At 30.5% G+C, this 25,882-nt stretch overlaps 1 pseudogene; it reads left to right on the forward strand.

The window, feature by feature from the left end:
* Positions 1 to 18,050: 18,050 nt before the first annotated feature.
* LOC120117397 lies at positions 18,051 to 23,432 on the forward strand (annotated as a pseudogene).
* Positions 23,433 to 25,882: the final 2,450 nt, after the last annotated feature.

Consider the following 25,882-nt stretch of genomic DNA (forward strand, 5'->3'; position numbering starts at 1 on the left):
GATCACCAAGAAAAGTGATGACACTGTTAGGTCCACATGGTAATCTCCAACGAAGTTTAATGGAGACCCGAGACCATCAGAAAACATAAATATAAATTGGATCGTCACTATTTTACTCCCAATAATACGGGACATCTATTTGATAGCCCATAGGAAGTCTGTATTGTCCATCCAAGGTGGTGCCATTTAGGTTCGGATAGAACATTGGGTGGCAGGGACGGAGTCCCAAGGGGTCCAGGCCCCTATTAAAATTTATATATTCGATATAACTTCGGTTTAATAGTATTCGATAAGTTTGTGTTCTCAATTTTTTGGTCTAATTACAATTTAAGTCATTGTAAGTTTAAATATTAGATAAATTAGAAGTTGTCTTTTGAGTTTTGAGTTTTTTTTTTTAATTTAAGGTGAATACAAGGTAAAATTTGTACAAAGACTTTTAACTATTTGACAATGAACGCTCACCTTTACATACGTGCTTGAACTCGGGACCTCAAATATAACAACAATCCCTTAATCACTAAGATCACTTGATTTATGCTTAATTTCGAGTTTAAAACCTAATAAGTCTATATATTTTTTAAATAATCTAATATTTTCATCCCTGCTAATATTTAATTTTAGCTCCGGCAAGTAACGGAAGTAGGCACCAAATGAACCCCTTGTCTGCACCATCAGGGTTTTCCTTACCAGTTTCCAGTTGCTGAATCATTTCATTGGATACCTCTAACGGTGGCTGCAGGTAATAAATCTTTTAGAACCGAATAAAATTTGGTTGAAATGAATGAAATTAATAGATGAAATAAAAAGCGAGCAGTGTAAAAGATGCAGGGGTTATTAATGTTGACCCTGTCATAGTCCGCTAAACTCCAGCCGTGTAATTTGTTGACCCTTCCTTTTATGGGTTATTAATGTTCTCCACTCTCACCACCTTTGCTCCACCTTCTTCTTCCCTACAACACACGCACATCTTTTTCATCACATTAAGTGACATTGCTTGTTTGGAACTTATTTATTGATATAAATTCGCCCTTAGCATAAAATTTTGTGTTTGTTCATCTCTGATTAACACAAATCTAACAGCGGACAACGGGGACGGGAGGGGTTGGTTGGTTTTGATCATCATGCTTTTGACAGGATCAAAATGAGGGAAACCCCAAGGAGTGCAGAAAACAAAAATGTTCAAAAAAATATTAGTTTCTATCTCAGAAAATAAAACTTCATTCAAACAATAACAAAATTTTACAGCTGGATCACTGTCTTTGCTTCACCTAGAACATGGATGATTCTACCAGCTGGGTTATTAATGTTCTCCACTCTCACCACCTTTGTTCCTTCTTCTTCTTCCCTACAACACACACAGACATATGTTTCATCACATTAAGTAACATTGCTTCTTTTTTTACATATTTATTGTTAGAAATCCGTCCTTAGCATAAAATCCTGTGCTAATCTCTGATATAATAATAATCAAACTGGTTGAGATATATTCCCTTTCTCACTCTTAATTCAATCACGGCCATGCAAATTAAACTATGGAATAAACGAATTAAAGGTATGAGACCAGTGAGAATTTGCGTTGCTTCCACGAAACTCTACAACGGAATTTCAAAGACAAAATACTATTCATTTAAGGGTTGTTTAATTCACGTAATAAATTATTATAAAAATGGAGTAATCTTTTTTAGAATCTTTTTTTTTTATGTTTGATTCGTCATCATTCCCATTAGGTATAAAAAGATTGTTACAAACACTAGCATTTTCCAACAAGAGTATGTGAATGTCATTTCCACTCATTTAGGTATTATGTAGGCTATTCTGTAGACTATACAAGTGTAAACCATCAAAAAAAAAAAGGAAATTGAACTTCTGAACCTTTACGGTAGCATTCCTGATACGGCTGTAGAATCTAGATCGGGTTAGGGTATTACAATTTGTTTGATGAAATTGAGAAACATGATAATATCACTTCTAACTTTTTATTTATTTATGTGAAATATAAGGGTTAAGAAAATGTGAGGGAGTATTTTATGGAGGTGTTCTATGTTACTTCAAAAAGTAAATCACTTAAGAAAGAGTATCTTTTTAAGAAGTATTTGTTCTTATGATTTTAGTATCACTTCCTGCGTAGTTTAACCAGCTCAAAAACTAGTTACAACTTTGAAAAGATGAAATGAATTCTAAATAAACTATGTGCTATAAGAAGAAAGATTGAAGGGCGACAAATCTGAAAGGTTCATTTGTCCAACACCTCTAAAGATAAAGTCAAAGAAAAAAAAATGTAAAAATGAAACTACTAGGGTCCAACTTTAAAAACAATATCATATTATATAGTGTTGTTTATTCTGTACCAATTCATGACACATGATAAGGACTTTGACTGCAATGAATCATTATTTTGAACTATCATGATCAAACAATTAGGAATATTTTCTAGATGAAATCTGTAAAAATCTATATGATAACTTCCATTAAAGACAATGATGTATGATACCTTGCTTCATTTTCAGGAGGTCTGAAACTCATTGCTTAATGATAATTAAGATCATCAGGGATTTAAAAGGCAATGTGAAGAGATAGAGGCATGTCTTGTCGTTAAGGGCTTCATACGAATAAAAAAAATCGATTTTAAAGAGACTTTCAATTCAATTGAATTAAAAGATTATTTTAATATTATAATAGATTTGGTGATATATTTTGATATTGAGCTATGTTAGATAGATGAGAAGGTTTTATTTCTCAATGGTGACATTTATTAGAAAATTTATATGATATATTTAAAAAATTATATCTAATGATACAAAGTCAATGATAAATAAATTAAGAAAATTAATTTATGGGTTTAATCAGGTTTCTCATCAATAATATTACAAATTTCCCCAACTAATTGTCTCATTCTATTTTGAGATCTATTTGATTAATGATCGTAAATGCTACAAGTTCAATGAGAGTAGACTATGTGATGCTTTTATTGTTAGAAGAGACAAGTTTAGTCTTGATTAGTTTCTAGTAGTTATTTGAAATTAAGGAGATACAAAAGTTTTCATAAGATTCAGAAGTGGGAAATTTAATGTATGCTCAAGTTTATATGCATTCAGGTGTAATGTATAATTTTGGGACATTAAATAAATACTTAAGCAATTCAAGTATGGATCGTTGAATAGAAATTAAACGATTCATACAATATCTTTAGAAATAAAATATTACATGCTCACATACAAAAAATCTGATAAGTTAAAGATCGTCAAGTATAAAAAATCTAATTTTGTTGAATATGAATGCATTTGTTTTTACATAAATTAATAATAGAAAGATCACTTAAATTACTTTGTGACAATAAATTTATAGTATTTTATTTTAATAAATATATGAACGCATCAAAGTCGAAGAACATATATAGAAATTAAGTTTCTAGTTGCTAAAGTAAATTCAGAAACGTTAGGTGTCTATGGAGCATATTGATACAAACTCCATGATTATACGCTTACTAAAGGATTATCACCATATGCCTTTTATGAGAAAACTACTTATGTGAGTGTAATGTCATCTAAAGATATTCAATTTTAGTGAGTGCTTGTAATTTTAAAATGCTCATCTATTAATAGGCATAATTTTAGTTACTTCATTTTAAGGTTATTTTATGTAGAAATAAAATTTATTTTGATTTATATTTACTTTACTTTCACTAACATTTGATCTCTCTCAGATTTAAGGAATGTTAGTTGAAAATAAGCATATTTAGATCAACAAATGGGAAGCTTGAAAAAGTTACTTCGTAACCTCTCCTTACAGTCGAGTAACTTTTCTGCAGTTGAGTACTATACATGCTTGTTTAATGAGCAAACTAGCTACCTTGTGTAGCCCTCAGAATCAAACTTCATGTGTGAACAACCTAACTAACTTTACATAACCAGCTTACGTGGATATTACATGTAATTTTCATGCTACACATTCAAACTTGATTTATGTCGTTTGGTTATATTAATATATATGTTCAAAAATGATTTAACCAGAGACGGAGTAAGGATTCTAGTTTAAGGATTCTATTTATCGATGAATTCAAATACACTTCTATACATAATTTTTATTCTTGATGATTTTACATAATAAATTCTCAAATATTTAAGTTTTGGGTAAAGTACACAAATGGTCCTCTGGTTATAGGGTACTGTATTGTTGAGTCATCCGGCTATTAAAAGTTATAAAATTATCTCCCTACTATAGGGAGTTGCTTTGTTGAGTATCTCAACTATTAAAAGTTACAAAATTGTCACCTAACTATTCATTATGTTCCAAACTCGTCATTTTTCGTTAAAAAATTAACAACAGTCTAAGCTGGACGTTAACCTACTGATTGAGATATGATAAATTTTGACCTCATAATCTCAAATAACTATCATATCTTAGTCAACATGTTAACGTACAGCTCAGATGATTGGTAATTTATTAACGAAAAAGAACGAGTTTGGAACACAATGAATAATTAATGAGTGTCCATTTTATAACTTTTAATAGTCGAGGGAATCAACTAAGCAACTCCTTATAGTCGATGGTGTAACATCCCCAAATTAGGGCTAGCGACTAAAATATAAGTTTTTGAAATTTGGTGATCAATTTAGGAAAATTGAAAAGTTTAAGGATTTAATTGGGAATTTATTAAGGAGGATTGACTGGTAAAGATGAAAAGTTGAAGAGCATAATGGTCATTTGGAAGGAAATGAATTTTAAATTCATTCCCTTGGGTATTATATTTACACCTGGAAGAGAAAAGAAGGTAAAAGGATATCTAGACAATTATATTCTTCTTTCTTCTTCTCCTCTCCACCGTGACTCCATAGCTTGAGGTAAGGAATATTTCAGTTGGTTATTTCTTGTAAATTATGTTTGGTTTTGATTCTTGGGGATGTTAAAAAATGTATGGAAGCTTAAAGAGTGATAAAAACTTAAAGGAATGGCAAATTATGGGAATTAATATAAGGGTTTTTAAGTGAATTGTTGGGAGAGAGTTTGTAAGTGGATTTTGAAGTCATATTTGACTTGTGAAGGGTATAATTAAGAAGATAGAAGTAGTAGAAGTGGATTAAAAACATGTTGAATAATTGATATGATTTTTTGTTACAAGTGTTCTATGAAAAGATTGGATATTGAAGTGTGTTAAAGTGAAGTAAGTTAGTTTGGGAGTATATAGTTGAGTTTAAAGGCTTTATAGAATAGTAAAATGAGAAAGATAGCAAAGTTTTGGTAATTTTCAGGTTTAAAAAAGTGTAATATGGGTTAGTAGTATCGGTACTGGTTGAGTAAGTACCGATAATACAAGGCAAAAATAAGTGAAAATTAGGTGTAGGTATCGATATTGCATGAACAGTATCGATACCATAAGGCAAAAGTGAAATTAATCTTCATGGGTTATCGATACTGAGGTGATAGTATCGGTACCATAGGTATCGATGTAACATCCCAAATCAGGGTCAGTGACTAAATTACAAATTTTGAAAGTTTTGTGCTTAATTTAGAAATAAATTAAAAGTCTCGGGATTTAAGTAAAGAATTTTAATATTGGATTAAATAACAAAGATGGATGAACTAAAGGGGCAAAATGTTCTTTTCATGGGAAAGATCTTTATCTTCCCTTTTTGAGTATTATAAAACGTGGGAAATATGAGAGAGTTCCAGACTTCTCTTCTTCATTCTCTTCTTTTCCACCGTGAAGCCATAAGCAAAGGTAAGATCTCTTGTTAGTTGATATTTAGTTGAATTTAGGATTTGGTTATGATCATTGGATGATAATTAAGCTTAAGGAAAGCTTAAATCATCTTAAAAACAAAGGATGATGGAATTAGGAGAGATTAAAGATTAAGAGTTTTTGAATGAAATTTTGGAATAGAGTTCATTACTCAAATTGGAAGTTGAATTTGACTTGTCATCTATGAGAATAAGAAGCTAGAAGTGTTAGAATTAAGTTTGGGTAACATGGAAAAATTGGTATGATTCTTGAATGCTATGTGGAGGAGTGGGTTTTTAAGTTAAAGAGATATTGAATGAAAATTTATTAGTTTAAGTATGTATATTTGAGTTAAGAATATTAAAGGAAGTGAAATAGGAAGTGTGGAACTGAAAATGAAGTGATTTTCGAGCTCAAAATGTGATTTATGGGCTAGGGGAATCAGTACCCATTCAAGGGGAACCGATACCCCCTCAAACGAACCAGAATTTACAGAATGTCATGGGGGAACCGATACCCCCACAGGAGAGAACCGATTCCCCCCTAAAGGAAGAAATTAATATTAGTTTATTAAGTTCGTTTAAGTTGTTAGTATCGAATTACAAGATGTAGGTATCTAATAATTGTCTTGAAAATGTATAATTATGTAGATTCAGAGTCTGAACGAGTTCCGGAATCATTGTCAAGTAAGATCGATCAAAGGGAAAGATAAGAGATTGGAATTGACTAGTGAGGCCAGGTGAGTGCATATTCAATAGTATATGATGGGTGATGGGAAGAAGACTTGCGATGAGTTTATTTCCTGAAGAGTTACATATGAATTCATGATTAAAGGCATGAGTTGAATATGAGTGTATGCATGCTTGATTATATGAATTGATATGTTTTGTATGTGCTATGTGGTTTATGTACACACACTATTAAGTGTTAATGAGAGAATATCAAATAAGTTATGAAATTATATGAATATAGAAGATAAGTCAAGAGATGTAGGGAAATGGAAATAGAGGTTTATGAAGAATCATAGGAGAATAAATATAAGTAATAAGATAATGAAATATAAGACTATGTGAATACATGGTTATGAGAATTAGTAAAATAGAGTTATTTGATTTAATTAGAATTGAGGAAACTAAATAAGATTGAATTATAGAATGGAATGGGAATAATATATCAATTAGGGAAATATAAAGCGATGATATGTATATATATATGATAAATTATATGCTAAAGATCTATAGAGTTATATGAAAAGATTATAAGGAATATATGAAATTGAATTAATTAAATGGATTAAAGTAGTATATAAATAAAATACGATTAAGTGTAATAATATATGTTAGATATACGACATAAGTTATATAATATAAGGGAATACAAGGAAATAAAGCATAAAGTAGACGAAATGAGATAAGTTATTATATACCTATATGATATATGTTAGCAGGTAATATGAAAGGATTCAGGAAACTTATATAAGTTATGTGAAAGTGATCTAGGTGTTTATATGTGAATTATTCAGTAATAAGTTATATGAAATAAGTGTAGTGATTACCATATCATAAGAGATAAGTCAGAGAATGTGAATAATATGACCAGAAACTATGAGACTGCGTGATGAAATGAATATATGAAAACATGACTATGAGATATGTGATAAGAAGTTGTGATTAAATGATCAAGAGATATAAGCTAAGGGATATCTGTGAATTATATGAAAATGTGCTATGTGTAAGTGAATTACGTGATTATATGAATATGAAATCATATGCGAATTGATATGAACTACGTGATTACATGTATGTGTGAATGAAGCTACGAGCTTATATGAATTTGTGATATGTTACATGAATATGTGCAAGGATATAAAACATAGTGCCCATGTTATGTGTCTTGAGAGCTTTGGGGTATAGTTGGCATGCCAAGAGTCGAGGGTCTACGCGGTCCTTCGCGGCATATAGGTATCCTATGGAACATCTATGAGGTCCTTTGCGACACGTATTTGGTCCTTAGCATATGTATATGATTCTTAAGGAATTTTTTACGTGGTCCTTCGAGACGTATATGTATTCTTTGGAGCATGTATGAGGTCTTTTGAGATACTTACTTGATCCTTGGTATATATATATATGGTTCTTAAGGAATTTATATGTGGTCCTTATGGACAATCTTATATGGCACTACAGTGCAAATTCTACGCGGAACTTCGGTACAATTATACGAGCTGTGGTGAAAGCATTAGTGCACAACCTCTATAGACTCACATACCTATAGTTCTCACATATGTCCATGGGCTAATCATGAGATAATAACAACAAATATATGTTTGTGATATGATAAATGTTGTAGAAATGATATGATGTTGTGTGTGTGTATATTGTTTGATTAAGGGGTTTAAGTATAAAAGTATGTGATTAAAAGATAAATTGTTAATGATGCTTTATGTGTATGTAGGTATAATTTGTTAAGTAATCTGATATGATTTTGTATGCTATGATGAAATAAGGTGATTTAGTATAGCATGATGGAATGAAACATGCATGCATTGTTAAATGTTATTAAGTGCATTATAAGTTTTATTTGCCTCACTAAGTCATCGACTTAGCGTGTGAGTGTTTCACACGTAGGTTCCGGAAAGCTAGAAGAAAAGCTAAGAGAGCAAGACATGTCAGCATCTCCCTTACAAATTTCAGATCAGAAAATAGATGTTTTAAATGATTTTGGTTATTTTGAATATAATTGGCATGTACTAAAAAGATTGAGTTAATATGCTCTGATTAATTTTAGTTATTATGGTCAAGTTATGTAAATAAGCTGCTTTTACTTTAATTAAAGTTTAAATTTTCTTTGAATTTTGTCAAGAGTCAAAGTTTGAAAGTCAATGTGACACCTCGGACTCGTATCCGGGTCGGGTACGGGTTGGGGGTGTTACAATCGATACCAATGGGGAGGTATCAATACCATTCTTGCGATGAAATTACAGAATCCCGAATAGGTATTGATACCGTGGGATGGTATCGATACTACAAGCATGGAGATATCGGTACTGTAACTGTAGTACTGATACTACTTAAGTTGGAATTATGAAATTAGTGCTTTGTTTAATTTATATTAGTAAGAATCTTTTCGAGTAATTCAAACTTTGATATTCATATAAGTCATATAATTGTGTAGATATCGATCGAAAACGAGTATTTGATGAGTCAACGAGACAAGATCGAACAAGAAAGAGATAAGTGCATGACTTGGATTAGTGAGGCTAAGGTGAGTGCATATTATTATAGTATATGATTATATGGAAATTAAACTTGAGAATAGTCTATGTCCATGATTTGATTTTATGAATACATGAAAATAAGTGTAGTTGGTAACCATGAATATGTATTGTTATGTTATTTGCTATGTGATATGATTTATGCGATGATGTGATTCTGTGATATAAGTTATATGATCATGAACTATGTAAATAATAAGGACTTATGTCATAACAAGAGAAAATGATGTAAGCTATGTGTTATAGATATAAATGATTATATGAACATGTAATATAAGTTATATGACAAATATCTATGTGTTTATATGTTTATGAGAAGATATAAGAACAAGATGTAATCCATGTGATATGAACTAGGTAGCTATGTGTTATCAATCTAAGTGAATTATGTGAACATGTAACAGGTGAATATGAATCCTATGAAATGTTCTAAGTTTAAGTGAACTATATGACATATGTTATATTGTGTGATAATGATCTAGGTGAATATATGACGACCATGTATAAGTTATATGAATCAAATATAGGTGAACTAATAAAATTGATTTATGAGACTAAATGAAGAGCAAGCTAAGTTAAGTAACATTGACATATATGATAGTATGAGAATATGATATAAGCTAGGATATACTGACATAAGTGATTATACAAACATGTAAGATGAGTTGTATGGTATATATATATATATGAAATCATAGGAGAATACATGCATAGGTGACAAACTACGTGAAGCTGAACTAAGTGAATATATGAAACTATTATAACATGTTATGTGATATAGGTGATTATGTAAAACTGTGAAATAAGCTATATTGTATTGATATATGGACTATGTTAAAATGTGTACATGAGTACCTACTTAAGTTATATGGGTTGATATGTGAACATAAAAGAATAAAGGATAAGTTATATGATGCAAGCTATGTGATTACATGTATATATTAATATACCTTGCTTGCATTACATGTTATGTGATATGAACATATGTGATGTGTGTTATATGACAATTATTTATGAGACCATACAAGAATGTTACATGAGCTATGTGACGATAAGCTATAAGATTACATGTCTATGCGATATAAGTTATGTGAATTGTGATAAATGGTGAAACTCATGTTATGTGATATGAGAGTTAGGGTTATAGTTGGCATGCTAAGAGTTGAAGGTTCTATGTGGTCCTTCGGGATATATATGTAATCCTTTGGAACATATATGTTGTTCTTCGGGACATATATTTGGTCCTTTGGAATACATATGTTATCCTTAATGAGTGGTCCTTCGGGACAATCCTATGTGCACTTAGTGGGAATTTATACGAGCTGTGGTGATATCATATGTGCACAACCTCAATGTACTCACATATCTTTAGTTCTCACAATTGTACATGGGCTATTAAAAAGATATAACATAAATAAATTCTATGTGGTGTTATGTGTTTTGATGTATGAAATGTATGATATGAGGTGTATAAGTGTTAAGTAGAAGATTAGATGATCAAATGGATTAATGAGAATAATATATGATAATGTTAAGAATGTGAACATGATGATATATGTGCATGTATGTATTTGTTACATGAAAGGGTATATGATTTTGTTTGATATGATAGAATTATATGTTCATGCATTGTTAGGAGTTAAAATTACATTATATGTTTTATATACCTCACTAAGTCATCGACTTAGCGTGTGAGTATTTCACATGTAGGTTCCGAGAAGCTACAAGAGGAGCATTGATAGGCAAGACAGGTCAGCTTCTCCTTTCCCAAGATCAGATCAAAAGAGAATTTGAATAATATATATTTTGTTATATGGAATACAGTTGGCATGTAATTAAAGATTTGAACAAGATTTGCTATGATTGGTTTTGTAAAACAATATGATTGTATTTGATATAAATTATTCAATTTTGTTTTCAATGTGAACTCGAATTTTAGTTATTTTGTAAAAGTATATGTTTTGAAAAATAAATGTGACACCTCGGATTCGTATCTGGGTTGTATCCGGGTCGGGTACGGTTTGGAGTGTTACAGATGGATTATTTTATAACTTTTAATAACTAGGGGACTCAACAAAATAATATCATATAGTCAGGGGACCATTTGTGTACTTTACCCTTAAATTTTATATGATATATTTTATTTTGCGGACAGCTACAATACATCTTATAGTATATGAACTGGGCTGATCATAGAGTAGGATCATTCGACTCAAAGAAGCCAACAATTCTGACATATTCACTCATTAGCCATGACAGTGTAAGAAACAAAGATCCATAGCCTTGATAAGGAAGAATCATGAACATCAAACATTTCTTCATTCTTACAAGGACATTAAAAACTAAATTAAAGAAAAATATATATAGATAATAGCCGAACATGTGTTTAAAGTGAAAGTACAGTGAGAGTGTGGAAGTTATCCTCGTCAGACTGCGCCACTTGAGATCTTGTCGCATAGGTCATCCTTTGGGAGACTAACCGAAGAGCTCGGCGCCATCGCTCGCCATTGCTCGGAGCTGGCAGACGAGGGCCATCAGCGACTCCGAAGGCTATTTGACTCAGCTGAAAAAAGAAGAGCCTGGTGGCATCAACCATATCAATGTAAACCCCACGAACAATCCTCAAACTGAAGGCTAGTTTGATCATAAAAGGGCAAATCAAACTTCCAAGTAAAGGAGTTAAACTATGGGTGGGAGATAAGAAGTGGAGTTTGGCTAATGCTACCAAGAACAACCCCATGGAAGCTAATGAACTGAGAAAGAAAGGGGGAAAAAAACAATCTATAGAAAATTAAATATGGACAAAATGTAAGACGGAGCAAGTGGAATGTTGGCGGCTTTGTCTGTGACGATGTTTGAGTTATTCAGAGCTTAAAAACTTGTTTTCTTTGTGGGGTTTGAAGCTTTGATAAGCATTAATAATTTGTTAACGTAAAGAATTTATTTATTTTAAAATAGGGTAAAGTATACAAATGGTATCTCGACTATAGGGCGTTGTTTTGTTGAGTCTATCGACTATTAAAAGTTACAAAACAGTCACCCGACTATTCATATGTTTCAAACTTGTCCTTTTTTCGTTATAAAATTGACGACCCTCTGAGCTAGGCGGTAACATGTTGATTTTGATATTATAAAATCATGTTTTAATGATGTTTACTGGTACTGTCGTTGCTTTCAAGCACTAGTTCGACGATATAATATTTCGAGCATTGGTTCGACGACATAATGTAAACAAAGCATTACATTAATCCATAAAATACAACTCAAACGATTATGTGATCAGATTTTATCATATCCTCAGTCAATAGGTTAACGTTCAACTCAGACAATCGTTAATTTCTTTTAACGGAAAAGGACGAGTTTGGAACATATGAATAGTCGGGGTGATCATTTCGTAACTTTTAATAGTCGGGGATTCAACAAAGCAACACTCTATAATCGGACCACCATTTTATAATTTTTAATAGTTGGGGACTCAACGAAGCAATATCCTATAATCGTGGACCATTTGTATATTTTACCTTTAAAAATAATATTATTAGAAGAGGCATAGAAAAAATTATACAATATAATAAGTTAAAATAGTATTTTTAAGAAAAATATAACCTTGTATTTTAACTCAAACAATCAACAAATTTTAAGTATTTAAATAAACTAATAACATATAATAATATAAAAAGTACCATTTTTTTTGTGGAAACTTTTGGCCGCATATGAACACTCCATGGTAATATTAGGTTAAATATGTAAATTATGGTGGAGGAATTCTTTTGTGGAAACCATTTTCAGCATTTATCATTCTTTGTTTTGTCTTTTTTCATCAATAAGTGCTTAATAGTACCGTACATTGACTCCTAACTCATACCACACATATCTTCTTTTTTGCATATTCGAATGAAAAGTGGGCCTTCTACGAAATTTCCTTGAAGTTTCGCTTCGTCTATAGAGAAAATGATGTCTCGCCCTTCTCTTTTATCAACCAAGGGATCATCGATTTTTTTTTAATAGTAGGAGGTAGTTATAATATAATATTTATTTATAATTATATATATTTATTAATAATGCATATATATTTTATAAATATAATTACTGAATATGAAATTTTAAGAGTAAATAACACTACCTTTTATTATTAAAATCACTTAATAAGTTCAATTTTTAATTTTCTTCAATTATTTATTTATTTTATTGATTGTATTATTGAAGTTTTACTTGTATTGTATAGAAAATTGGGTAAAGTAAGTAAATTGTCCATTGATTATATAATAATGTTTTGTTGAGTCATTCGGTTATTAAAAGTTACAAAATGGTCCCCAATTATATGTTGTTTCTTTGTTGAGTCATTCGACTATTAAAAGTTACATAATGGTAACCCGATTATTCATATGTTCCAAATTCGTCCTTTTTCATAAAAAAAAATTGATTACAGTCTGAGCTGGACATTAACATGTTGACTAAGATATGATAGTTATTTGAGGTTTTTAAATCATATTTTATCACATCACAGTCAGCTTGTTAACATTCAACTCAGAATGCCGTCAATTTTTTTAATAGAAAATAATGAATTTAGAACATATGAATAGCTGGTGACTATTTGTAACTTTTAATAGTCGGTGAACTTAACAAAGCAATGTCTTACAGTCAAAGAACCATTTTGTAACTTTTAATAGTCAAATGATTCAACAAAGCAACATTATATAATCGGTGAATCATTTATGTAATCTTAAAAACATTTCTAGGCCCGTTATTAAATGCACACGACACATAATTTTATATCTTGATATTATTTGATGTTGAGCGCCCTAATCTGTGTCTTGTTTCCGCCATGAAATAATGATTCATACCTCAATTATATTCGTCAAAAAAAAAACGATATTCCTTGATATTATTTTAAACTTGGACTACCTTATCGAGTTAATTAATTTGATTATGACTGGAATAATTCTATTTTTAAATATTTTTATACAATTTTTGTTAATTAATTTATATTAGATATTATAAAATTTATTATGAGATTAATTTTTTAATTTAATTCTGATTTATTTTGATTAAAACGAGAAGAATTAGAAAGAAAATAAGCCCTCAGAACTTATCTGTCGATCACCATGCATGTAAGGCGACTGCATATTATATGGTTTTTGTGACATATTCGGTCCATATCCTTTTGACAAATAACAAAATCAAAATTTTGTGTATTATGTATATGCATTGGAAATGATTGTTTGATTTCAAATTTTGGCCCTTCTCCTTTTGACAATAACAAAATCAAAATTCTATATATTATGTATGTAGGATGATGCTTTGATTCCGACTGTGTTATAATATTCTTCATATTTAATTAGAAAACATCTCTTCAAAAGAATAGAAAACCTAAATTAATTTGAATTTTTTTTTTGATTTCGTTATTCTTATTTCATAAATTCCAATAATTAGTAGGTAAACTACACATTTACTACCTGAATTATTATTTTTCTCTCATTTTGGTACATAAACTTTTATTTTTTTAAATCATACCTAACATTTACTTTTTGTTTCGTTTTGGTACCTTACCTTTAAAAACTTAACGAAACTGTTGTACACGGCACATTTTTGTGGGTAAATTACATCATTCATCACTCAACTATTTTCTCACTCTTATTTTTGTCACTGAAGTTTATTTTTTAAATATAATTACTTAACTTTTAAGTTACTCCTAATTTAATCACTCTAACTTTCAAATTTATTTTTTTAATTATATATTAACAAAATAATAATAATAATAAATGTCATTTCACAACATTATTAATAAAATAAATTAGAGTAATTAAAATATGAGCAATTTGAAATTGAGTGGTTAAATTGAAAATTTTAAAACTTTAGTGACCAAAATAGGAGTGAGAAGATGGTTGAGTGATGAATGATGTAATTTACCCATAAAATTGTCACGTACAACAGTTTCATAAAGTTTTTAACGATGTGATACCAAAATGAAACTTGAACTAAATGTTATGTATGATTTTAAAAAAAAACATAAAGTTTAAGTACCAAAACAAAATAAAAGTAATAATTTTAGATACTAAATATGTAGTTTCCCCTAAGGGGGTGTTTGGTTCAAGGATTGTGAGATTCTCATAGGATGAGAATCCCACATTCCCATGTTTGGTTGGCCGGGAATCTCATTCCCGGTAATATTTTATTACCAATAGTAGATTTTTTTGGGTATATTACCGAGAATGTCATTACCTCACTTCCCTTAGGTATTGTAACATTACCGGCGTTTTGGACTAGAATGGTTTTAAAGTTTTATTTTTTTTTCAAAAATATATTTCTTCTGTCATTGAATAATAAAAATTCTACGAAGGTTAAATTACAAATTTATCCTTAAATTATTTTAGATTTACAAAAAATATATATATAATTAAAATTTTATATGAAGTTCAGGGGTTAAAAAAAATTTACCCTTTCATTAAACTTTTTTTATATTTTTAATTTTGTAAAACAAATTATATAAATATTCTGAATTTAATTTTTTAAAGAAAATATATAAATATTTTACAATTTGTAATATTATACAAATATATAATAAGGACAATTTGGTCAAATATACATTCCAATAATCTTTTATTCCTTTAACCAAACACGGTAATCTTACATTCCTGCTAAACCAACCAAACACAAAATACAACATTCTCAGTAATCATATTCCCTGGTAATCTTTTATTCCCACTGGTAATCTTACATTCCGTGAACCAAACGCACCCTAATTAGTATCTCAAGCCTTAACATGAACTTCACATATATATTAATGTGGCCATCAACAACTTTGGGATAACCAAGCTAAGGTCTTGGATAAATAAATCCAAAAACATCTTCTCCATGGGCTTCTATCAAAAGCCTTCGTACCAACTATCATCAATGATGTTTTCAGTCTTATGTTGGTAATCGATAATTGTTTTTTTTTCCTCTTCTAATTCTATCATACTTTTTGTCATATTTTTATTTTATATATTTGAGTTATATTTTTATTTTGTTTAATCAATTTTCCTTTTTCGTATAAAATGATAAATGCTTTTGTCTGCTTTTATAATAATGCATTTTCTTTTTAAGGTTGAATTGATGTTCTCTCTTTAATTAATATCTATTTAGTTATATTGCCAATCTACCTCTTACTTTGGATCCTTGAACTGCTTTTATTTTGTTGATAGATGATTGTAATCATCAAAGATAGGTCGAGGTTGAGTTGTGACAAAATCAATTTGATAATATGTTGTTATTGTTATATATTTTTATTTTTTAAATAATTTCTACCTAGGAGAGAGAAAAGGAGAATTTTGCTCCTAATGTGTGTTGAACCTACAACCTAGGAAAAAATAAGAGGTGTCAACTTAGAGTTTTTAACCACATGCTCTAGAGATTGTTGACTTGTTAAATTTTGTTTATACTACGATTAATGGTGTTTAACTGTTAATAATGGTGTTTGTTGTATTAAAATAATACTATGAAAAAAATTATTGTGTGTTTTAAGTGTTGTGCAATTGTACAAGTATACACATCGACAAGTAATAGAGTAGTGAGTAAAGTCATATCAACAGGGATTGGTGAAATTGAATCCTTTGTAATACCTACAAAAATTATGTTAGTGATCAAAATGAATAAAACGAAAATTTAACGACCAAAGTATAAACTTAAAAAATTTAGGGACCAAAGTGATAATTTTTTAGAATAAGTATTTTTTTTTTCTCGGTAATGAATATTATAGAACGACTAACTTACAATTTGTTTAGTTTGCTATGTTTTAATGTATTTAATGTGGTAGAACTAGGATAAGCTTTGAGAACCTTTTTGTGGTGCTTTATTAAGTTACATTATACTTACAGTCAATATGGAATTATTATGTATAAAAGCATATTGTAACCATTCTAGCCTTTTACATTTGTACCTATAGTCTTGCTTATTATATCAAAAATTTTCATTGTATTTCACTAATGGTTTTAAAACATAAGCTTATCGAATCAGTTTTACATAAATGACATTCATAATAATAACAATAACCCATATATCAATGGAATTCATATCCAACAATACTATCTCTACATCAAAGTAATAACTTTATTACAACAACAATTAGACATGAAATCAGTCCAACCTTGTACAACATAGCTTGATTATTAAACTTTGTCATTTTGACTTTACATGTTCTTAATAGATGTCTTGTCTTCATAAGCTTCTTCTCCAACCTTTTCATTTCACCAATTTTCACCATTTTCTTAAGTTCAATTTTTTCTATTTAAATGTCCCTATTTTCAGACAATACTATTTGTTCTTTACTTCTTAATTCATCAACATCAATCGATCTTACATACTTCTTTTCAATTCATTGGAAGAAATCGCTAAACATGAAAAAAAAATCAAATTAAAATATATAATATATTTCAAATTAAGAGTGAAATGGAAAAATAAAGAACCTATGAAGGGAAAAAATACCTCTTTTTTGGTACAACCACAAAATTTCTTTCATTTGCTCAAAGGGAGAGTTGAAGTGCAAATCGATGCTCTCAACCCACCGTTGCATTGAATAATATTTCCCCCACTATTGATTTCAAACTTCCAATAGATATGTTTCAATATAAAATTAAAATCTCAAAGTTATGATTTTTTTAAATAAAAAATAAGATTTTCAAAAAAGAAAATCTGGTGCAGAATAAAATATAGGGTTTAAGGTGAATGGAGAAGAAATGAAAAGATTTGGGATGAATGAGAATTAAACCGGTTAATATGTTCTATTAAAAATTAATGATTAAAAAATATTTTATTTTCTTTTTTAATTGAATTTTATATTTGTAGGAAAAAAATAAATAAGTAAATTTAATGATGACATGTCGTGATTTAATTGCTCAGTGATTTTTTTAATAAAAATAAAAATATTTTAAAGAAAAATTAATACAAATAACATATTTTAGAAGACAATGAGGCATTTAATCTTAAATTATATAAATCCCACTGTCCACGCCCACCCTGTTTCTCCTGCCATTACCCCCAAAAAAACCCCTGAAACCTCAATAGTAATAGTAATAGTAATAGTAATAGTAATAGTAAAGGAATCCAATTTCCATGTGTACACTTGAACAGATCCATAATCTTCTATCTTCCGATATCAAGATTTTAAAGAAAATGACGGAAGACGACGCCAGCGGGGCTCCAACCAGAGAGCTGTACGCACTGTTACACCTTCCGACGAAGAAATCATACGAGCTTATCGGCACTGGGCTCAAGTTTATCACCCTGACAAATACCAAGCTCCTCGTGTTAGTCGTTCTCATTCAGCAACTTTTTTTTTTAATTCCAAGTTTTACTTGAATGGATTAGCTTCTTATTCATTTTTTAGATGAAGGAAATCGCTACGGAGAATTTCCAAAGGATATGTGAAGCGTATGAAATATTGTCTGATGAAAACAAGAGGCAAGTATACTATATCTATGGTATGGAAGGTTTGAATTCTGGATTAGAGCTTGGCCCAAAGTTGAATAAAGTGGAAGAGATAAGGAACAGCTCGAGAAGTTAAGACGCTTGAAGGAACAAGAAAAGATGTCCCATTTTCTACCTTCGGGTACAATTGTTGCTAATTTGTCGCTGCCGCAGTATCTAGACAGTGATGGCATTATGGGAGGGTATTGCCCCCAGTTTTTTGTGCTGTTCTTACTTAATTTGATATTTAGTTGAACGCTTGTTAGTCCGTGTTTCTTTATATTGACCTTAGAATTAATATAGCAAGTTGGATTTTTTCTTAAAATTTCAGAATGGCTATGACAAGTGAAGTTCAGTCTCAGTTATCGAAACGTAATACTATCGCGATTGGTGGAGATTTGGAAGTCAAAGAAAATTCTAGTGGTGGGGTTGCCTCATGTGTATTTAGGCATCAGATTTCTTCAGATTCTTCCATAGAGCTTATAGGATCCCTTGGCTTACGTAGTCTTATAGGTGTGCAGACGACACGGTAGGCTTTTGGGTTATACCTCTTTTTGTTATTTAGTAGTTTTACTCTGTATATCATCTCTTTGTTTACTCATTTAGTAGTTTTATTCTGTATATCATCTCTCTCTTCTTTTGTTTTTTCCTTCCAGTAAGTTATCATTACACTCAACGGCAACAATGGCCTTTGCAAAGTCTTTACATGATGGTTCAGTTAATCTTTCAAATTCCTGGACCCGTCAACTCACTGATACTCACTGATACAGCAAGTGGAAATGTATGCTACTTTTAATTTAAGTTGGTTTATCATTCTTCAGCGGGAAATTGTGAAATGTTAACTCTTAGTTTTTGCTTATCTGTGTGAGGCTTCAAATCTCAATTACTTCATTTTTGGTCTTGTCCATTTTACAGATAGAACTTGTGCTAGGTCCAGAGTCATCTATTGGAGTTGGATGAAAAATGGAAGACAAAAATATGTCTGCTGCTGGAGATGTGAAGGTAAGTCAATGTTCACTGTTCAGGTTTCCAGATTACTTGAGAATAACTAACAAAAAGAAAACCCTGATGGATCTAGAAGGTACCTTTAATACACCACAAGACTTTTGTGGAATTATTATATTTAGTTTGTCCTGTTCCATGACTAGGGTTTAAAGCTACATTAGTCTTTTACACTCTGGCTCAAAAATAATCAATAAGCATCCCAGAATTTCTAGTGAAATTCTGTTATCCTTGGTCCATTTGTGCACCTGAGCTTGAATTTGAATGGATGTCTATGAAATTTTGTGCAAAAGCTGATGGCATTAGTAGCTTCAATCAGTGGCAATCTTGGTTCAGCTATTATAACTTTTTGTTTCAGAATAGTATTTTGCATTATTCTATCGATGCCATATCATTGCACCGTACTTGTAAACTGTAAAGTAGTATTCTTGCCTTTCTTTGTCCACCTTTTATTCAAAACCTCACATTTTTTCTTATTTCTTTCTGCCAGCATGATCCCAGTTGTATTTGTTTTTAATGATTTCGTTCATGTTGGTAATTGCAGTTTAGCACACATTCTTTTGGGGTATCCGCTCGTTATACTCGTCGTTTTTCCTCAAAATCTCATGGTCGTATTGTAGGCAGATTTGGAAGGTATGCTTGCATAATCAATTCTGATGATTAATAAGTGAGGCAATTTAGTATTTATTCTTCTATGCAGTTTATGCTGTTAAATGAAATATAATGTACCTTTTAGATGAAAATCCAGTGCAATGTTTAGTATGGCATGTTTCTTCTTCACTGTGTATGAGGTTATCTACTGCTCTCATTTATCTGTAGCACCTTGGAAGAAATCAAAATATCAAATTTGCTTCTTATATTGAGTAACTATTTTTGTTAAGTTAGAACAGTGGCTGCTAAGCTTAAGGGTGTGCACCGACTAATATTTTTTTCTTCTTTTTGCAGCATTGCTCTTGAGGTTGAAGTTGGTGGTGGGAGGAAAGTATTGGATTTTAGTACCGTTCGCATGTTATATACAATTGGAATTCAGGTAATTGCATCTATTTTGCGCATCTTAGTAACATATTTTTGTAAAATCTCACTTATTCATAAATATGGCTATTAAGAAATGTTGTGCTACTGCTCCCAACCAAGTGGTTACCATTTTGTTGGCATTGTTTTGTTTTATAGACTTGTTTGTACATTCATGAATTTTGTGTATGATGATATTGTCATATAGGGTAAAAGTACAAACTTTGAATCTTTTTCTTTTGTTGCCCAGGGTATCTTTTGGAGGTTTGAATTGCACCGTGGAAGCCAAAAGTTAATTATTCCTGTAAGAATAGCATATCCTCTTACTTATTTCAAAGATTATTTACATTTGAGGCATGAAATTGCCTTTTTATATATGTTCTCATTTGACATTTTGATGGGTGGTGCTTCTTTTTTGTACTGCTTAATTTTTATGGGGTTGATCTAGAACAGGGATTCTTGCTCGTATAGAATTTCATATAGGATATTATTAGTCTATCTTTGCAATATTTTCAATTCTCAGAAATGAAATGTTTGAAAACTGCACCAGCAGCTATTTTATAAAACGTATGCTATTATCATTTAGAAAACGTTGTCTGGTTGTTGATGTTTGGCAGAAACTAAAAGTGCATCACAAGTGTATATGACTTCTGAGTTTTCTTTATGATGAATTAGATTTGAATGGTATACACTTGAGTAGTATATTACTGGGAAATCATTTCTGTGTTATGCACAAAAACGTGCATACGGTTTGAACTTTTAGATCCATGTATTGAAGTGTAATAACAGTTAAGCTATATGATGTTGGATGTAAGCTTGGTGTTAGCAGAAGAATTTTAGTTTTTTTCCTGTTGGGATTTTTTATAATAGAGATTGATCTATCATATTGATTACAGTTCCTGCATTTTAATCTGTTGCTTATGTGTGTTATATGCAGATTTTGCTTTCCAGTCATTTTAATTTCGCGTTAGCAACCGGAGCATTCATAGTTCCAACATCAGTTTACTTTATACTCAAGGTAACCTCTAAATTTCACTGGGTCATTTCGGGTTAGATAATTATGGGTTAGATAAATTACACCGGGTACTATATCTTTTGTACCCAGTTCAAGCTAAAAATCATCTGCATAGGATAAACTGGATATGTCTCTATATTTTCCTTTTTGCATTTTGTAACTATATTTGTATATATGTAAATGACCATCTTTATATATACACATGCAGAAATATGTTTTTAAACCATATTACCTTAAGAGGGAAGAGCAGAAGACCTTAGAAAATATGGAAAGGACTGCCAGTGAGGTATGTTTACACAAATGCATTAGGCATTGTCAATTTTATATTCCATTTTGCTACTTCATCAAGATGCTTGAAATCTTCTATATTGCCTGAGGATGGAAAGAAATTTAATCTAATGGTTAAGCTACAAAGTAAGAAAGTGGTTATCAATCTTAAACTTTTGGTAAACAAATCTTCCATCTTTCGTACCAAGCAAAGCTTCGACTGAAAAAGTTAAAAGCAAAATCTTCATATCCCGCTATGCTTTAGCGCCTAGGCGCACACCTTAACGACACTGCTTATTCCTGGTTATATACTTGTATAGTTGGTTATGGTGTTTCTCGTATGAATGAGTGCCAAGATGCAATTCATGTAGTCTTTCACCATAATTTTCATAGTCATGCATTGGTGAATGAATTTCTTAATTTTTCAGCTAGAGGTGTTGCATATGACCTTTAACAATTTTGAGATAGAATATATTGTACTTTAGAAGCATCTGAATCTTGTTCAAGTAATTTAAGAATATATGTTACTTGATGTGCATAAAGGTTCGAGAAGCAAGGAAAGCAGCTGCAAAAGCTCAGCAGTTGTTGGAGAATGTGGCCAACAGGAAAAGAAATAAGCAACAGGAAACATGTGGACTAGTTATTACTAAGGCAATTTATGGAAGTCAGAAAGCTTTAAAGACAGAAACAAATGATGAATTAGCCTCACAAGTGCTGGATGTAACATTACCTCTTAATTTCCTCGTTAACGATTCGGGGCAACTTAAGGTTTGTTTCTGTTTGCCTGTTTGTTGACTTTGATTAGTCTTTTTATTTTTATTTTCTATAATTGTCCTCAATTTTGCTGTGATAATTCCCTTTGTTTAACTTGTCAAGAATTTTGGCTAAATATACATGTAAAAAAATCCCATTAGCATGACTTGGGTTAGGGGTGAGTGTTTGACTGAGTCTAGTTGAGTCAAAAAAATTGAGTTATTTGAGTTGACAGTCCTATTTTATAACTCAAACTTGATTTGAATTTTTTTTCGAGTTGAGTTTTCAAGTTTCTATTTAGATTTAATTGTAAATATTTGTAATATTATGATACTATTTGATTCTAATTTAAATGATTTTTTATAACCATATACAATACATATATGTTTCTTCATATTTATTTCATATGTGATGTACATATATCACACAGAGTCGAGAGACTCGACTCAAACTTGAAAACCAATCCACTAATTATTAAAAATTTCGAATTATTCGAGTTCTATTTTATATCTCGACTTGAAATTTTTTCGAGTCGAGTCAAGTTTATGAAATTATAACTCGAAGTTAATTCGAGTCGAGTCTTTTTGAGTGGAGTGGAGTCGAAAAAATTAGTTTTTCGAGTCGAATTTTGCTCATCCCTAACCTGGGTCGTTTATGTTTTGACGCAGCTTCATGATGGTGTAAAAAAGTCGGGCATTATGGGCTTCTGCGACCCTTGCCCTGGGGAACCTAAGCAACTACATGTAGAGTACACTTACGGTGGTGACAGATATGAGGTAATATTATCACGCATTTCTTATTCTCCTAACCAATAATTACATGACTTGAAATTTTTAAAAGCAGGTTGTGGTGGATATGATTATGAGGAGTTGCAAATACCCCAGTTGACGCACAGAATCTGAAATTCACAAGATTTTCAATTGCTTTGACCCACTTGTAAATACCCCATATTTTGAGGCACCAAAAAGTTTCAATCTTATATCTAGTCTTTGATACACTGAATAATGGCATTAAAGGGATTCAGTTTATTTGGTGTAAATTTTTTTATTTATGAATAAACAGCATATGTTCTGTAATTTTGCTTCTGATTCAAACGCCTCTACATCCATTACAAGGGCATTCCTTAAACATTTCAAGATCTAGGAGATGCCTTTGTTTTGTTCCACAAATTGGTGTCATCTGCATTCTTTCTTTTTTTTGCATATAGAAATCATAATAAGAGAAGGTTTGTAGATTTTGCAAACTTGGTATTGATATTTATTGGATGCCATAGTTTCAAGGTGCAAATAGATCTAGTCACTTTGGTATTGTCTTTGAAAAATACTTTTAAAAAAAATACTTTTTAAAAAAATAATTTCAAAAGTATTTTTAAAAATATAATTTAAAATTTAATTGTTTGAGATTGCAGTTAAAAAGTGACTATTTGGTCAATGTTAGAAGTTTTTTTTATCTTAAAACGAAACATTGAGGTCAAAATGCCCTAAAACATAATATGGGCCAAAATGATCATTTTGTTAAACGTTCGGGGCTAATTTTGATATTACGTCTAATATTTTCTATTTGAAATTTGATATATTTATTAGATATGTTGTTAAACGTAATAAAAATATAATTTACAAACAGATTTTTATTTTTTTGCTTATTCCTACAATATAAATTTCTTTCTATACTTATTATTAGAGACGTAAATTTTATATTTGCTCTTAGGCCACCAAAAACTCAGAAACGAATACGAGTAGTAGTACCAGTAATTGGTGCTGATGGTTAAGTTTGATTGTGGTGAGATTGGTGAGAGAGGATCAAGTATTGCAGGGATGTTGGTGTTTGGTTTTGGAGATGATGACGAGTTGTTTGGCTGTATAGTTGGTGGTAGTGCACTGTTGGATGCTATAATGCCCTTTTATTTTTGCTCTCGTCTCCTCTATTTTTTCTTCTTCTTGTTTATTAATCATTTATTTTGTCTCATCAACTTGTTGCACCTCAATGGAGATCAATGACTAAAATGTGACAAATCAATAATGTCAATAAAAATAATTTAACTTTTCAAACAATATGACTAAAACATAAACTTACTCAAATATAGGTAACAATTTAAGTAATTTTATCCCATATCAATTATGTATGTTGAGGTGTATTATTATTTTTAATTAATCACTAGTATCTTATTTATTAATCGATTAATTCAAATTGAATTTTGTACATGCTCATTATGGTCTCAACTCAGTTTACTTTATTTACAAACGTTGAATTTGAACTCTTGATCTTACTTAATGAATTTTGTGTCTCATCCCACTAGACTAATTGATTGTCGGTCAGGTATATTGATATACGATGGAGAAAGAGCATTGGATTCCGGGCAGTCATCAAGTATATGGTTGTGGTGTGGAAAGAGGGACCAGGGAAGGTTTAGTTTTTTTTTTTTAAAGAAAATATTGAGCATCTCTCTTCTATCCTTCCAATAATTGAAACCCTTCTCATTTGCCACCGCATTCCATCTCTTCCCTAATTTTTCATCTTTATTCTCAACACACCTAATTCGATACTTGATCTCACAACCAATCTTTGCAAATGTTATTTTAACTTTTTTTTTCATGCATTATTTCTACTAAATTAATAAGTCTACAAGTTTTATTGACGATTTTGATTCTCAAATGTTTAAATCAATATAATATGTAATACTCTTCTAGTTGATTATGTTAGAATCAAATCATAATAACCATGAAATCTAAACTCAAAATCAATCATGTTAAATCATCAAGAATAAACTACTTGATGTGGATGATACATTGAAATGTTCGAGTCTTTCTTTTTACGATCTTCTAAGAAGTTATGTTTTATTTTTCCATAAAAATTCTTCGATGGGATAAGAGTAATACAAGTTAACATATTTCTTTGAGACTATAAGCTAAATATTATGTCAATCTTTTAAATATTTATAATTATGTTCCTCATAAAATTATAAATACAATTGAAGTCCTACCAATAATGTGTTCTTATTTATTTTACTTTAGGAGAATAATTTTGTTATTTAAATAAAATTCTCCTAATAATGATATGATGGCTTTAAAATTAGAATTGAATTCAAATATCTGCAGAAAGAGTTTATTGCCACTTCTGTCGGTATCAACTGCATATAGAATCATTAATGAGGTATTTAAAAAATAAACGAAATAATAATAGAGATTATGGCAGGGAAATCGAAGGGTTTTGTTTTTATATTTTAGAAATGGTAATGGCAGATAAGGAATCAAATTGGAGTTGGTCAGATATTTTATATATTGAATAGAGCCAAAGCAACTAACATGCATCTCACTGTCTCCTTCAATTTCCAGCTCACAAAACTCTCATTGAAATTTGACAAGCCCTCTTCCAAACAAAGACACATGCCACTGTTTCA

Source organism: Hibiscus syriacus, unplaced genomic scaffold (assembly GCF_006381635.1).
Source record: "Hibiscus syriacus cultivar Baekdansim isolate YM2019G1 unplaced genomic scaffold, ASM638163v2 tig00110319_pilon, whole genome shotgun sequence".
In the NCBI taxonomy this organism is placed as follows: Eukaryota; Viridiplantae; Streptophyta; class Magnoliopsida; order Malvales; family Malvaceae; genus Hibiscus; species Hibiscus syriacus.